We start from the raw sequence: 16,567 nt of genomic DNA, 5'->3' as shown, positions 1-16,567 counted from the left end.
TGGCAGCTGCAATTCTGGAGTTTTTCCTAATCCATGTTTTGTTTCTAGGATACAACAAAACTTAGTAACAGTCTGTGAAAGGAATCGGGGAGCTCTGGTTTTGTCATTCAGAAGTGACTCTTACTGAAGAAAAGACAGATGTCCCCTGCCTGTTTATTTTCTAACATAATTGAAAAAGATGCTGGGGTTTGGCAACCTGAGTGTTCATGGGATGAGGCCACTGGCAAGCCATTTCATGGATTATGGCTGTCCACTTCCAGAGGAACTTGTTGGCCACCATGTAAGGCAGGATGCTGGACTAGATGGATCATCATTGGTATGACCCAGCAAGACTGTTCTGATGTTCCTGTGAAGGCCTTAGCCTCTATGCCCTGTTGTTGGCTGTCCAGAGGAACTATTAGGCCACTGTATGAGACACTATGCTGGACCAGATGGACCCTTATTGGTCTGATCTAGCAGGGCTCTTCTGATGTTCCTGTGAAGGCCTCTACCTCTGTGTCCTGTTGTTGGCTGTCCAAAGGAACTATTAGGCCACTGTGTGAGATAGAATGCTGGATTAGATGGACCGTCACTGGTCTGATCTGTTAGAGTTTGGGCAGGGGTGGGAGCTCAGTAGGGAAGAGAAGTCACAGAGTCCACCATCCAAAACAGCCATTTTCTCCAGGGGAACAGATTGCTATAGACTGGATGCCAGTTGTAATTCTGGTAGAACTCGACCTCACACCTGGAGGTTGGCAACCTTAGACCAAAGGTAGGTGACATGGTCTCAGAAATTCCCAAGTCCAAGCTCAGAAGGGAGAATTTGAAGAGGAAGGAAGGTGGCAAATCTACTGGTCATCCTATATTTTTTTTTACTGTACTGTTTTTTTTACTGTGACATGGGGCATTCCAGGCAAGTGTCAATAAGAGTTGATTTGCTGGTGCCGTCTTCTGCAGAGCAGCACAATCTTCCATTGCTGACCCTGCTTAGCATTCAAACTCTGATGTTCTCAGACTAAGTTGTGCTGTTTAGACTGTGAGTAATTCTATTACCCATTTGTATATACATATATGGTCATGATGACTGGATGGACCTTCTAAGTTCAGAAATCCTGTCTCTTCATGCCTGATCCAAGAATGGGCATCACCTTCAAACTGGAGGATTCAAACCCAGCATTCTGCCTGGATACAGATACTGAATTGCACATGGACACCAGATCCAGTCCCTGTATCTGCATATATACACAAAGTAGACACCAGCAAAAAAAAAAAAAAATTGCATGGACTTCTTTTCAAAGACATGCCAACAAAGCTTACCCTTTCTCCAAGAACAGATATTCTCTGACAGGATGGGATAGAGCATTCTGCATTTGAAATACATAATCACCAGGGCTGTGTTTTCTTGGGAATCTCAAGAGTATAAGTCTCCCTAAAACACAATGCCTGATGTTATTTTTATATGTGTGTCAGAGAGAGAGAGAAAGAAAGGGAAAGAATGTATCGTGCATGAAACTCCATAGAGATGCTTTTTTGTCAAAAAGACAAGCCGTTCTATTGTTTTCCAAGCAGGCAGGTGCATAGGAACAGTTTTTCTTATATATGCCCTTGTTTGTGTGTCTTTTCTCCCCAGAAACCCTTGATACAAAGAAGACATGATGGGATGTATTCACATGGGTGAATCTGTCCATAAATAACAGCATGTGAAATGTCAAAATGACTTTGAGAACACGAGGCAGTGGCACACGTCGAGAGGTAATTTTTGTTCTGGAATCCATTTGCATTACAAAGAATGGATTTCTTAAAAAGAAAAAAAGTTATTAAAATGTGCACAGAAATAGATGGGAGGTCACTGAAGAGATTTCCTGAAGCAACGGAGGCAAAAAAAGGGGGACAAAAATCAAAAAGTGACATACTGATTATTTACTGGTTCTCCCAACATACCAGTGAAAACACTGTTTTCTGAGAATCAACACAAACAAATATCTTTCTGGTTCGTTCTGCATTGTAAAGGTCACTCATCTTCTACGTATCTTTTCAGCATTTTTTTTTCATTTCAGAAATTTAGGGGAAATTATGGCAGTTAGAATCATAGAATCATAGAGTCATAGGGCCATTCCGCACCAGGATCTATGTAGCAAATTGGTTGCGGAACGAAAAAACACCATTTTAAATAGTGGAATTTGTTGTTATGCATACCTGCCCCTGTAGTGGAATACAGTTGCGTTTCTATCGATTCCCACAGGTTTCCGGTCTCGGCAAAAAATCGCTAGCCAGGAAGCGATATTGCCGAGCTTTGCCCCGCCCCTGGCCGTCAAGCTGCCAATGGGCGGCCGTTATCATGCTCCCAAAAAGCCCCTTTCCCTTTAAGGAAGGTTAAAAAACACACACACACGTTGCAACGAATCAACACGGAGAGACCCATCTATCTAGCAGGTGGTATTTGAGCTGCCGTTTCATCATTGCCATGCTCCCCCCGAGTGGAAAAAAAATACCCCCCCCCACACGGGCGCGATTTTCGGCCGAAAATAGAGTGAAAAATAAAGGGAAAATAAACCAGCAAATGGGGCTGTGTGTTGCTTGGTGCTTGGTGACTTAAAACAGCTCTGGGGAGGGACTGCAACCAGGGAAGCCTCGCTGGGTAAACGAAGGCTCGCTGGTACGTTGATCTCCGCTTGCTCCGAGAAAAAAAAATTCCTTCGCCGGAAGATCAGAGGAGAGAGCCAGGGGGAGGGACTTTGCAGAAACTGCAACAATGGTAACACACAGAACTTTCCCGCTAGTGTTGCAGATTGGTTGCAAGAGTGTAGCTCTTTCCGGAGGGTGAATCCACTTTTTGGGATTTCCCTGAAAGAGCTACAACGAAGCGCTTTTTGCGGATCGGTTTCAGGAGTGTTGCAGATTGTCAACGACGTTGTGCATAACAGCAAATCAGTAGCGATTTCAATTTGCAACCATTGTGCAATTTTGAACGAGTGCGGAATGGCCCATAGAGTTGGAAGGGGCCATATAGGCCATCCAGTCCAACCCCCTACTCAACGCAGGATCAGCCCAAAGCAGGATCAGCCCAAAGCATCCAAGAAAAGTGTGTATCCAACCTTTGCTTGAAGACTGCCAGTGAGGGGGAGTTCACCACCTCCTTAGGCACCCTATTCCACTGCTGAACTACTCTGACTGTGAATTTTTTTCCTGATATCTAGCCTATATCGTTGTACTTGTAGTTTAAACCCATTACTGCGTGTCTTTTCCTCTGCAGCCAACGGAAACAGCATCCTGCCCTCCTCCAAGTGACAACCTTTCAAATACTTAAAGAAGGCTATCATGTCCCCTCTCAACCTCCTTTTCTCCAGGCTGAACATTCCCAAGTCCTTCAACCTATCTTCCTAGGGCTTGGTCCCAGTTAATCTTAAACACTCAGGTTTTCATACTGCCAGACTGGGCATCTTATCAACTCCAGTGGGTTCACATTTGGTCCCATGGTACAAGAAGACTTCCCCAGGACCAGTGCCTTATGGCCCAGTCCTAACTAACTCAGGACAAATTCTAAAGGTGACTGGCTGCCCAACACACGTGTCACAGGCTCATATATCCCAAATCACTCCCAACACTTTTCCTTTGGAACTCTCTAGATCCCATTAAGGAAACCTCTACAAAACCGTTCTCTTGATATGATCAGTCCATAACAACTGATCTTAATGGATAAGTCCATTATTTTGGTGTGTAACTATCCCCCTCAAAAAAAAATGTGGTCACAGATTTCTTACTAGCAGCTGACTATTATTGTTCCAACCCCCACCCTAAGTTTGGAGGCAGAAAATGCCGCCAAGCTGCTGTTGACTTCAAGCAACACCCGAGAGTGGTCATGGCAAGAGACATTCAGAGGATGTTTGCCACTATTTGCTTCTGTGTAGCAACTCTGGACTGCCTTGGTGATCCCCCACCCAACCTGGCCCATCCCTGCTTAGTTTCTGAGATCCGATGAGATTGTTTATCCCATGTTTGAAGAACTCGGATATGCTTTATCTTGGCACAGGCATCCCGAGCACCCGCAGGTCTTCAGAATATGGAAGACAGGAGTAAGGCTCCGTCTTTTTGAGTATGTCATGTCCAACTAGAAGGGAGAGTGTGGTATTGCCCAGGAAAGCTAGGCAGGGAGCTCACTTTTATTTTCTTTTTTTTTGGGGGGGGGGGTGAGCATTGAAAGGGCTGCTGAATACTTTTTTTAAAAGGGAAAAGGCTAGGGCATATGCAAAAAATTACAATCATTCAATTGTATATACAATTTTAGATGAGCCAACCTCCCTGCAATCTTCACAGTTTCCAAAGGAAATTGTCAGAGACTTACAAATGCTGACTTTAAATGCATTTAAAGAGAGATTCAAGTTTTATTTCATGGCAGCTGCCTTTTGTAATCTTTGGGACATTTCAAAAAGTCAATATGACTTACTTTCCAGGAGCGTGGGTCTTGGTGACTATGCCGCTTTGGGCAGTCCATCAAGGCAAGCTCCAAAGCAGCAACTGGTTTCAGCCAGAAAGTCAAGTGGTGCCCCTGCTTCTTGGACCTGACCACCACAGTCTGGAGAGCTTCCCTGATAGGTGAGAACAAAGGGGACAGGGGACAAGCTGGTTTGCAGAAAGCTTCAGGCCTTGCCTGGTATCTGTGGGCCTAGAAGTCTAGGAACTGGAAGATGAGAATCTGGATCAGTTAGTGGTCCAGACAGGCTACAGTTTGGAAGGTTGCCAACCTCCATGTGTTTGCTGGAGATTTTCTTGGGATTATGAATGTCAAATGGTGAAAGTCTGGTAGATGTCTCAGGCGGGGGGGGGGCAGAATTTTGGTGATATTTCTGGCCTCAACCACAGGTGGCTGAATCCTCACAGCATGCAGGCTCCAGTAATCGTCCACGGGATGCTTCCCCACAGGCAGGCTGTTCCATGACATTTTTAACTGCACAGAATTTGGTTGGAAATTGGTGATGCAGGCCTGAAGTTGATGACAGAGTGAAAGAGGGCAGAGAGGGCATTCAAAGAGTCTGTAGAGATCAATTATCTCCTCATCTTCCAAGTGAAGTGAGAAGGCTATAGTGAGTGTGGAGACACACTCACAATGAAGCCTAAAGAACATCTTATTGCACACTTTTGAGGGTGTATGAGATTGTGGTTTTCACATGAGATGACATGAGTTTTTCACATCCTCCATCGCGTATGTGAGTTCTCGCCTGGCATAATTATTTAGGGTAGTGAGATCTCTTACCACCCTTGAAGAAGGGCACCAAAATGTTAGCCAATTGGATCTGAGCTATCAGGCATTAGTGAACTTTATTGCTGATAAAATCTCAACTCTCTGCGATGACCTCCCTGCTACGGTTGATACAGAAAGAAGAGGCCATCTTGGAAGGTAGCACTTAATGGCTTCAGGTGGCTCTCTAAAACCAAAGTGGACAAGTTGCTAGGTCAGTAAGGGCAACCACTTGCCCCTTGGATCCCTGTCTGTCTTGGTTGCTTAGATTAGGTGACCACTGGATAGAAGACCCCCTTAGAGAGAACGTCAACCTCTTAGAATCATAGAATCATAGAATAATAGATTTGAAAGGGGCCTCATGGGTCATCTAGTCCAACCCCCCTGCATTGAACTTCATTTTATTCAGTTTAGCCAACTTCTAGAGCCTATCAAGATCATCCTGTATTCTGTTGCTGTCTTCGGTTGTGTTTGCTACCCCTCCCAGTTTAGTATCATATGCAAATTTAATAAGTATCCCCCCTAATCCCTCATCCAAATCACTTATAAATATGTTGAACAACACAGGCCCCAGGACAGATCCTTGGGGTACTCCACTTGTCACTCTGTTCCAAGAAGATGCTGAACCATTAACAAGTACCCTCTGGGTGTGATCTGTCAACCAGTTATTGATCCACCTGACAGAATTAGGATCCATACCGCATTTTACCAACTTGTGAACAAGAATATCATGTGGAACCTTATCAAAAGCTTTACTGAAATCCAGATAAACTATGTCCACGGCATTCCCCTGATCCAGCAAGGTAGTCACTTTCTTGAAAAAAGAGATAAGGTTGCTCTGACATGACTTGTTCTTGCGAAACCCGTGCTGTGTCTCAGAAATCACAGCTCTCAGTTCCAGCTGCTCAAGGACCGAGTGTTTGATTATTTGTTCCAAAACTTTGCAAGCTACAGATGACAAGCTGCTGGGTCGATAATTACCCGGATCCTCCTTTTTCCCTTTCTTGAAGATGGGGGCAACATTTGTCCACCTCCAATCACCTGGCACCTCACCTGTTCTCCAAGAAGTGTCAAAAATAATGGACAGAGGTTCAGAGATGACATCTACAAGTTCTTTTAGTACCCTTGGATGCAGTTCATCTGGCCCAGAAGACTGTTTCATTTAAAAAACTAGGTGTTTGTAGACTGCTCCAACAGTGATCCGATGCCATCATTCCTGTCCCCCGTGTTGTGTTACGTTTTTGCCACATTGTTCACCAAGTCCAAGTCTTTATTATTATGGTACTAGACCAGTAGTCAAATTACAAGATACATAAAAACATCTGGCATTAACAAGGTAAAAGAATCATTGATAACTAAAATATTATAAAATATAAAAACATTCCAGCTATAAGAATCATTCTGGTTTTAAAACTCAAAAGCATTATCTCAAGCAATTGAGACTATCTCTACCTAAGTTGCTCCGAATCTATCCAGCTATTCCTTGTTTTGATTGCTCTCCAAGCAAATCTGGCCACAACAGAAGTTATTTCTGTGCTTTTGTCTGACAACATGTCTGTGATTGCCTCTGAGTTGGGCTTATTCTTTAGGGAAGATATAAGTTCTCCCCTGAATTGATCGTATAGCCTACATTGGAGTCATACATGTTCAGATGTCTCAATGCTCCCATCCTGGCAGATGCATAAACGATCACAGATGGGTATTTTTTTTTTTAATAAGCCTTCCCTAAAAGCGGATGGCAGCATGTTATATCGTAAGAGAGTAAATGATCTCCTATGTTCTGGGAAGACAAGATTAGATAAATAAGGTACTGGCCTCAAATTATTAAGTGGAGGCATTGGAAAAAGTGGATTTTTTACTTGATTGAAATCATGTTGGCGATGGATATCTAGGATTCTTTGTTTTATTGTTTCCTTTGCTCGGTTGAAACCCAGAGACAGTATTAATTGTTTGGATAGTTTTTTCTCAAGAGTGGATATCCACGGCACAACCAATGATTCAGACATCATTAGGTAAAGCAAACCCTTTGTGGTAAAAAGCAATTTTAACCAGTACATGGACGTACATATCCATATTCTGGTCTGGACAGAATACATTCCTGTTTCCACCCAGATTGCAGCGTTGGAAATGCTGGTTGGTACATGGAGCAGGGATCTTAAAAATTTAGCCTGGGTCTTTTCTAGGCTGCAAATTGTTCACTATTTCCCTCACAAGAGAAGACTGAGGAGAAATAGGAGTTAAGCAGTTCAACCATCTCTTCATCATCTGTTATAATTTCCCTCTGGTCTAAAAATCATTGGAGCCATTCTGAGATTTTATTACACCAGGGGAGAGTTTCTAGTTAACCCAGCTCTAAAGCTCTTTGCAGCCAAGGTCATTCCTCACCTACTATATGGCATTGACATCTGGGGCTGGAAAGAACAAATAATCAATAGCTTGGAGCCCATTCAGAACTTTTTCTTCAGACGTATCCTGGCTCTTCCAAAAGGGTCTCCTGCAGCCCTGATGAGAGCAGAGCTTGGTTTTCCCCCACTCAAAGCCCGTGCCCACTTAGCTATTCTGAAATCTTGGAAGAAAGACATCACAACTAAATTAGATTCTTTAAGTCATCAAAGTTTAAAGCTCTTAAAGTCAAAGATAGGACTCGGTCTGATTTTTTTAGCTCCATTCTTTCACGCTATACCATACCAGATGACTTACTGCATATATCAGCCAATATTTCTGATTTACATGATTGGGTGCTCAAAGCTGATTCATTGATTGATCACTCTTCAATTCTGCTATCACAATCAGCCCCATGGTATAAAACAATTTAAAAAGACCACTCTAGAGCATCATATTTAGTAAACATAACAACACGCAATCTTAGAATGGCCCTAACATCTTTGCAGTTTGAAATGATGCCATCAGCCATGCTCTCTGGGCGATATCTCCAAATACCCACAGCTGAACACCTGTGTATATGTGGAAATCCATCTGAGGAGGACCTGCCCCACTATGTTTTGGCTTGTCCCCTGTACTCCAAACCCAGGGGCATCTCATATAGGGTGGCACTTTTTGCTCTGGTTGCCAGGAAGATTCGAGCTAATGCATTTTAACAGGAGCCTCCACCTTGATACACCCTTTTATCCCTTTTATTGTAACTTAGTAGTCCATGTTTACATTTTTAGGTACACAATATTGGAGAAATATTGTTTTATTTATTTATATTTGAGCCATATTGTTTTAATTGTGTTTGGTAACGGCCTTTGGCTACATACAATAAATGTTATCATATCGTATCGTTATAATTTCACTTTGTTGTTCTCGCAGTGGTCCTATGGTGTCCCTATTCTTTTTCTTGCTTGAAATATAAGAAGCCTTTTTTGTTATGTTTAGCATTTCTTGTTAGCCTAAGCTCATATTGAGCTTTAGCTTTTCTAACACTCCTCCTAAAATTATTGGTTATTTGTTTATACTCATCCTTGGTAATAAGGCCTTCCTTCCATTTCCTAAATGACTCTTTTTTATTTTTCAAATCTTTTGACAACTGCGCATGGAGCCAACTTGGCTTCTTGTCCTCTGTAGAGTTCCCTGGGGGACTGAAGGAGGCAGTGAATCATAGAATCATAGAATCATAGAGTTGCAAGGGACCTCCTGGGTCATCTAGTCCTACCCCCTGCACTATGCAGGACACTCACAACCCTCTCGCTCATCCACTGTCACCTGCCACTCCTTTGCCTCCACAGAATCAGCCTCTCCGTCAGATGGCTATCCAACCTCTGTTTAAAAATGTCCAAAGATGGAAATCATACCACCTCCCGAGGAAGCCTATTCCACTGAGAAAATGCTCTGTCAGGAACTTCTTTGACAGAATTTCTTTTGAATTAATTTCATCCCATTGGTTCTGGTCCGTCCCTCCAGGGCAAGAGAGAACAACTCTGCTCCATCCTCTATATCGCACCCTTTTAAATATTTGAAGATGTTTATCAAATCCCCTCTCAGTCGTATCCTCTCCAGGCTAAACAGACCAAGCTCCCCCAACCTTTCTTCATAGGTCTTGGTCTTTAAACCCCTCACCATCTTTGTTGCTGTCCTCTGGACACGCTCCAGTTTGTCTACATCCCTCTTCAACTGGGGTGCCCAAATCTGAACACAGTACTCCAAGTGAGGCTGAACTAGACCAAAGTAAAACAGTACCATCACATCCCGTGATCTGGACATGATACTCCATTTGATACAGCCCAAAATCCCATTTGTCTTTTTAGCCACTGAGTCACACTGCTGACTCATGTTCAATGGATGGTCTACTAAGACACCTAGATCCTTTTCGCACATCCTACTGCTAAGACAAGTCTCCCCCATCTTATATTGGTGCATTTGGTTTTTCCTACCTAAATGCAGAACTTTACATTTGTCCCTATTGAACTTCATTTTATTCAGTTTAGCCCACTTCTTGAGCCTATCAAGATCATCCTGTATTCTTTTGCTGTCTTCAGTTGTGTTTGGTACCCCTCCCAGTTTAGTATCGTATGCAGATTTAATAATTATCCCCTCTAAACCCTCATCTAAATCATTTATAAATATGTTCAACAACACATTTACAAATGATTTGGATGAGGGTTTAGAGGGGATACTCAACCGCTCCAAGACAGAGAGCCTGTGGCTGGGCTGGAAGGGGCCCAATTAGGAAGTGTGTTTTTCCCCTGCCTGGACGGGATACAACTGAAGCTCTCACCCTCAGCCAGAAATCTGGAGGTGATCTTTGATGCCACTCTCAATGGAGGCTCAGATCACTAAAGTAGACCAACCGTCATTTTTCAATCTGTGCTAAGCAAGGTTACTAGCACCCTATCTGACTCTGGAACATTTGAAGACACTGATCCATGTGAGGGTCACCTTCCAGCTAGATTAAGGGACATCTGGGGGTACCTGGAAAATTGTACTTATGTTGAAATTTAAAAATATATATAAAGGTAAAGGTATCCCCTGTGCAAGCACTGGGTCATGTCTGACCCTTGGGGTGACGCCCTCCGGCGTTTTCATGGCAGACTCAATACGGGGTGGTTTGCCTGTGCCTTCCCCAGTCATTACCATTTTCCCCGCAGCAAGCTGGGTACTCATATATATTACAATACTATTTTTGCATTCTATGAAACTTTTTGTTGATCTATATAGACCAAAATTTTTAATCAAGAACCCCGACCGGTCAATGGTGTCCCCCTTTACCAATGTTAAATCTGGTCACCTTAGGCTAACGTGCTCTACATGGGCCTACCCTTGGCCCTGACACAGAAGTTAAAACTGGTGCAAAATGAGGCTGCCAGAGTCCTCTTTGAGACATCCTGGAGGGCCCACATTCAGCCAGTGCTGAAGCAGCTGCACTGGCTGGTGCTGGTGTTCGGGATCTTTAAGGCCCTTCACGGTCTGGGCCCAGCATACCTGAGGGGTTGCTCTTCTCCCTATGCCCCCTGCAAGGCACTTCAGTCTGCAGGTACAAATCAGCTGGCAATCCCCATCCCACGTGAAGCATACTTGGCCTCAACCCAGCCTGGTCGAATGAGCTCCCAGAAGTGCCGAGGGCCCTGGCAGTGCTCTTGCAGTTCCACAGGGCCTGCAAGATGGAGCTCTTCCGCCAGGCATTTGGTTGAGGCTGGAAGATCTTGGGTCCCCTCCCCCCCCTTTCCCCTTGCTGTCTGAATCTTATCAAACACTATACATCTCCATCGTCCTGTTAAAGCACAGGGCCTGTTTGGGAGGGGAGGCTATGGAACCAGAGTAATCTCTGATGCCACTGCATCTTATTGTGGAATTTTATGTTTTTTTTTTATTTAACTTGTAATTTTATTTTTGTTTTTATTTTATTTATATTTTATACCGCCTTTCCTTACAGCTCTGGGAGGTTTACATAAAACATTTTGAAACATTTTATTTATTTATTTTTATTTATTTATTTAGATTTATATACCGCCCTCCCCGAACGCTCAGGATTTACATAGAACATTCTCAAAATCAATCAATATAACAATATAACAGTAACAATAACATACCAACTAGAACAGTATTTTAACAATAACTTTGACACTCTCTCAGCAGGTTCAGTCTCTCAGTCTGGGGGGGGACCTGTAGATCAGTGGTCCCCAACCCCCCGGTCCAGGGACCGGTGCCGGTCCGTGGATCAATCGGTATCGGGCCGCGGCTCCTCCTTGTTCTCCTTCCTGGCTGCTGCCTTGGGGGCTGCAGTGCCACTCTGCTGCTGGCTCACCTTTAGTGCTCTCCAGTGGCTGCCATGACTGGGGGTCCCCCTCAGCACGGCACTGCGCAGCTACTGCTGGCAGCGCCCCCCAGCGGGCATCGGGAAGTCAGGGGCGCCGGGGGGAAAGCAAGTGGAGTAGGGGCTCATGCGGCAGCAGACGTCCCTTGGCAAAAGACTACCCCCCTGCCGGGCCTCAGTAAAATTGTCAAGCGTTGACTGGTCCCCAGTGATAAAAAGGTTGGGGACCACTGCTGTAGATGTTATGGGTTAGTCGGCCCCACAAAATGCCTGGTGGAAGAACTCCTTTTTGCAGGCCCTGAGGAATTGTGGAAGTTCCGGCAGGGCTCTGATCTCTTCGGGGAGCTCATTCCACCAGGTGGGGGCCAGGACTGAAGATATTTAATAGGATAGGAGAAAGGACTGCTCCTTGTGGGACTCCACATGTGAGCTGGCGATGGCCAGATACTCTCTCTCCTATTGCTACCCTCTGTCTGCAACCCTGGAGGAAGGAGATCAGCCATTTTAGGGCTGTCCCCGTATCCCAACGTCTGCAAGGCGGTGAGCTAGGAGCTCATGATCGACTGTGTCAAACACTGCTGACAGGTCTAATAGTATCAGCTGCGCTGATAGTATCATACAGCGGGCAATTTGAAAACATCCTGTAAATCTAATCTCAAAATGTCAAATCCCTCCCCACCTTTAACAATGTGTTCTTTAACAATTATAGGTGGTCATGCAAGATGTGGTGGTGAGAAGACAGCTGCAAAAGGAACCTGTGTCATCTTCCCCCAAGTCATCTCCCCCCACTATCGGATACATCTGAGCTCTTCCAATGAAGCTCCAGGGATCGCCTGTACTTGTGGGCAACATCTGAGCTGACCCTAAACAACTCCAGAATGGCCTTGAGGTTGTTCCTACTTAGCTGCTGTCATGTTACATTATTATAATTTTCCTACACCATTCGAAGTTCAACATTGGTGTTGGTTCAACATTGAAAAGATGCAATAATCCGATCCTAACTCAAGGACAGGATCACACTGTTAAAAACACTTAATCTTGCCTGGATCCTCCCCAAAGTTACCGTCAGCGTTTGACAATATGTGTCTAATGCTCTGCATTTCTCAATCTTAACTTTTCATGTGATCCACCGCTTAGATACAATTTCACAATATAAAAAATAGAGTAAGACCATACAACTGGGTCCTGCTTTTGATTGTGCTTCCATGAACAGCATCTCATGAATACATAACTCAGACATTTTGCCCTGAGCTCTACCTGCTGTGTGAGAAGCTGGACTTCCACTGGTTAGGCCGCTGCTCCAGCTGAGCCCAGCGCCAGTTCTGTATCAACTATTTCCCACAAGGTTCACTTTCCTCTGCAAATCCATTAGCAGACTTTCCAGATCAGCTGACATGGTGTATTCTCTTCTTCTTTCCTTCTCCTTGATATAAAAGTTAGGCAGCCAGAGTGTGGGGAGAGCTGTAACTCTAGTGGAGGTCCATAAATGGTCCACAAATGAACACTGACCATCTCAAGCGAATTTTGTGAACGCCAAACTGGTGCCATCAAGTCACAACCAATTTATGGCAATCCCAGCAAGGGGATGTCAAGGCCAGTGAGAAGCAGAGCTGATTTGTCATCTCTTTCCTCTGAAGGATCTTCCTTGATGACTTCCATCCAAGTACCAATCCTGCTGAGTTTCCAAAGTCCACCATGCCAACCGGGATGCCAAACATGGATTAATCTATTTTAATCTCTTACTTTTTAGACATTGATACAGTCAATCCATCAGATACCTTTATTGGCATAATTCAGCCGCTAAAATACTAAATATTAACAAATACAGCCCCAATATTATGAACAGCCCCAAGACATATCAGTATAGTTGTCCTTTTCCAGACTAGAGTTCCATTATTTGGATATTGCTACCAAATCCATTTGACACATTTTGTGTGAAATTGTCAATATCCATATAGTCAATATTCAGTGTTGTTTTACCAGATCCATACAAAGAACAGTGCATGGTTCAGAGATCGATTGAATGCTTGTTGTGATGCTTAAAGCCTGGAAGCAGGGAGGTGACAATGGCCACTTCTCTCCACATGCTGTGGGTGCAAAGAGAAAAGAGTGGGTATCTGGTTGACAGGCACAAAACCCCCCACTGTTTGTGCTGTTCCTCAGAAAACAGAAGCCTGCCCCGGAAAAAGGCCTTGGGGGGGGGGGGCCTCGGACCGATTCTGGGCCTAGGCAAGATGAGCTGACCACAGATACTCAGAGAGACCCTCAGGTTGGATGAGGATGAGAGAATGCTGATATGTAAATAAGCTGGGGTAAATTTGCATGTTGAGCAAAGGCTCATGGGTTGGCTTTGGAAAAGACTCACTATAACCTGACAGGAGATTCCCTGTCATGTAAGGAGATCATAGTCTGAGTGCTTACACTCAAAAGCTCACACCCTGAATAAATCTTGGTTGGTCTTAAAGGTGTTATTCTGATTCTCTGATTCTATTGTATTACTTCAGACCAACATGGCTACCCATCTTTAAATAGGACAGGGTCCTATTAAATAAAAGAGTAAGGCCACCTGGGGAGGAGTTAGGGCGGTCCCTGTCCAGGATAAAAACTCAGAGGGCCCAATCAGGAGCCGCAAAGCGGCTCCTGATTGGGCCCTCTGAGTGTCCATCCAGGGCCAAGCAGCCAATGGGGAGGCGCGCAAAGTGCCTTCCTATTGGCCCCTCACCAGGACAGACCAAAATTCCATTCACCCAGCCCAGTCTGGCTGCCAGTCTGCTCCTGACCACCGCAGGGAGAGGAGGTCAGTAGGGCTGCCAAGGGGGATGAGAACAGAGGCTGCGCCAGCCCTTTTCGCCCCAAGGCTGTCCTAACTGTCATGTCCAACTGCAAATTGCCTCAGAACCCTGACAGAGCTGGCAGGAGGCTGGAGAGTGCCCCCCCTCCCCTCCCTCCCTTCAAGCCTGCTGCGAAGGAGCCTCTGACAGGCCCTGACTGAGGGGAGGGAGGCCTTTCCAAGAGCAACACAGGGGAGCCTGAGGGCCTTCCTTTGGGGGGGGGGGACTTTCCCCTTCTGCCAAACAGTTGCCTGACAGGGAGGCCACAGAAAAGCCCCTTCTCACTTAAAATACTGCTCTGGCCGGAGATTAGACACAGCCAAGCCATATGTCTTTCTTCTTTGCAACTCTCTGCAGATTTGAGCCCACTGAACAGCGTTATTCTGCAGAGGAAACTGGCTCTTTTGTCTCCTGTTTCATCTGCACAACAACCCTGTGCAGTAGGCCTCAAGTTTTTCAATTCAGCAACAACCTGTGTGGGAAGCCTTAAATGTTTCTTCTCTACCACAACCCTGTCCAAAGTAGCCCTTTCTGCCTGGGGAGCTGATCTTTATACTCTGCAGGTGAGCTGTAATTCCAGGAGCTCTCCAGGCCCCACCTGTAGGTTGGCTATTCCTGGGTTGGAAATATTCCTGGAGGTTTGGAGGTGGGACTTCAAAATCGTACAATGCCTCAGAGACCAGCCTTCAAATGAGCCATTTTTGCCTGCAGTTGGTAGGGAGTGGTGCAGGAGTGTCCCTCCTGGCCCATGGGCTATGGCCAGCCCTTACCAGCAACTGTTTATATTCTGGGGCACAGACAGGCAGACCAACATCAGTCCTGTGAGTCTGGAAAGTGCAGGAAGGTCTAAATGAATATTTACAGCTTTTAGGTAGTAAGCAATAGGGTACAAAAATCCGTTCTTCTAAGGAGCAACCATGAAAGAAGCATGTGGGCACATAACATTTTATCAACAGGGAAAAAATGGAGAAGAAGGAACAGGGTGGACGCCTGTGTACTGTGACTACCCCATGTGTATTAGGGCAGAGGGGCATTTTGATGTCTGTGGCCTAATTCACACAAGAAGGGAAATGACGCAGGACTGGGGGGAATTGGTTGCCATGTAATCTTCCCCTAAGAAGAGTCTCCAGTCTGATTTTCCCTTCACATATCTGAGGACATGGCTCTGGAAAGCTCATCTGTAACCACTATGCCAAAATTCCCAAAGGTCAGTCCTCTCCCACAATCAACGAACATTCCACACCACAGGTTCTTTACACCCATATCTCCACACCCATGGCCTCATTTGCCACCGTGCCACCACAACCTCCCACACAACACACATGACAACCCCATGCCCTTACAGACTGGACAACTCCTCCCCTTCCTCTTCCCACTGCCAAGCTCTAGCGCCCGTTGTATTCTTGGAGACAACGGGCTTTGCCCCTAGTTTGAATATAAGCTGAAAAGCTCTTGTAAAGCCAGGCTGGGCCAGCTAAAGGGGAAAGAGGGATTCTTGGAGAGAGCAACTGAGGAAAACAGCTTATCTGGCTGCCTGGGAAGACTTCTGCAATCTGAAAGGGAAAGGGAAGACCAGCCTACATCAGGGGAAGGAAAGAAGCCATTGTCCGGGATAATTGTTCACAACTAGGGCCACTGAGGTATTTTCAAATGTAGTGGTTACCGCTCATTTCTATTATTACTCAGACAGGATAGTTAAGAAATTGAAGGAACGCTATCCTCACGGTAGGCTAAAAATCTCTCTGGGGAACGTTCTTTCAGCATTATAATTTTGTTTGCATGTTCACCTTCTATGATAAGGAGAGTGCACAAAAGCAAGGTGGAGAAACTCAGAAAATGTCAAAAGCTGCCTCCATAATCTTCTCTTGTCTCATTGCAGGAAGTTTCTGAGACGACTAGGGGGGGGGGGTTCTTCAAACACCGTAACCGAACCTAATATAATAAGTGAGAGGTTTGTATTGGTTATAGCTCCAAATTCCTTTTGCCTTTGTTAATTCCTGCCAGTGCTTTGGTCTTATTATAATTTCAGACTCCTTTTGTGAGTTCTGCTATTAATGATAGGCCAATATGGAATTACGTTACCTGCTGACAGGCTGGGGGTTTTATAATAGGGATTCAAAAATGCCTGTTAGGTATGTGGTCGAAGCACTTAAACGGCTGAAATTAGTACTCTTAATTTGACATTGTCAATGGATTAGATCCTTAAGTATTCAAGGTGCTGCCCACTAATTCTCAACATATACCTTTAAGCTACAGGAAGCTGATTTC

General features: G+C 44.9%; 1 long non-coding RNA gene across 1 annotated transcript in view; it reads left to right on the top strand.

Annotated features, from left to right (window-relative positions):
- The window catches only part of LOC143840500 (uncharacterized), a 103,657-nt gene extending 89,256 nt beyond the window's left edge, over positions 1 to 14,401 (top strand). The window contains exons 2-3 of the long non-coding RNA XR_013232228.1: positions 1,610 to 1,731; positions 12,178 to 14,401. This is a non-coding gene — a long non-coding RNA (uncharacterized LOC143840500). The remainder of the gene's footprint in view (positions 1 to 1,609; positions 1,732 to 12,177) is intronic.
- The last annotated feature ends 2,166 nt before the right edge of the window (positions 14,402 to 16,567 follow it).

This window comes from Paroedura picta, chromosome 6 (assembly GCF_049243985.1).
Source record: "Paroedura picta isolate Pp20150507F chromosome 6, Ppicta_v3.0, whole genome shotgun sequence".
Classification (NCBI taxonomy): Eukaryota; Metazoa; Chordata; class Lepidosauria; order Squamata; family Gekkonidae; genus Paroedura; species Paroedura picta.
This window is presented reverse-complemented; position numbering and strand designations above follow the sequence as displayed.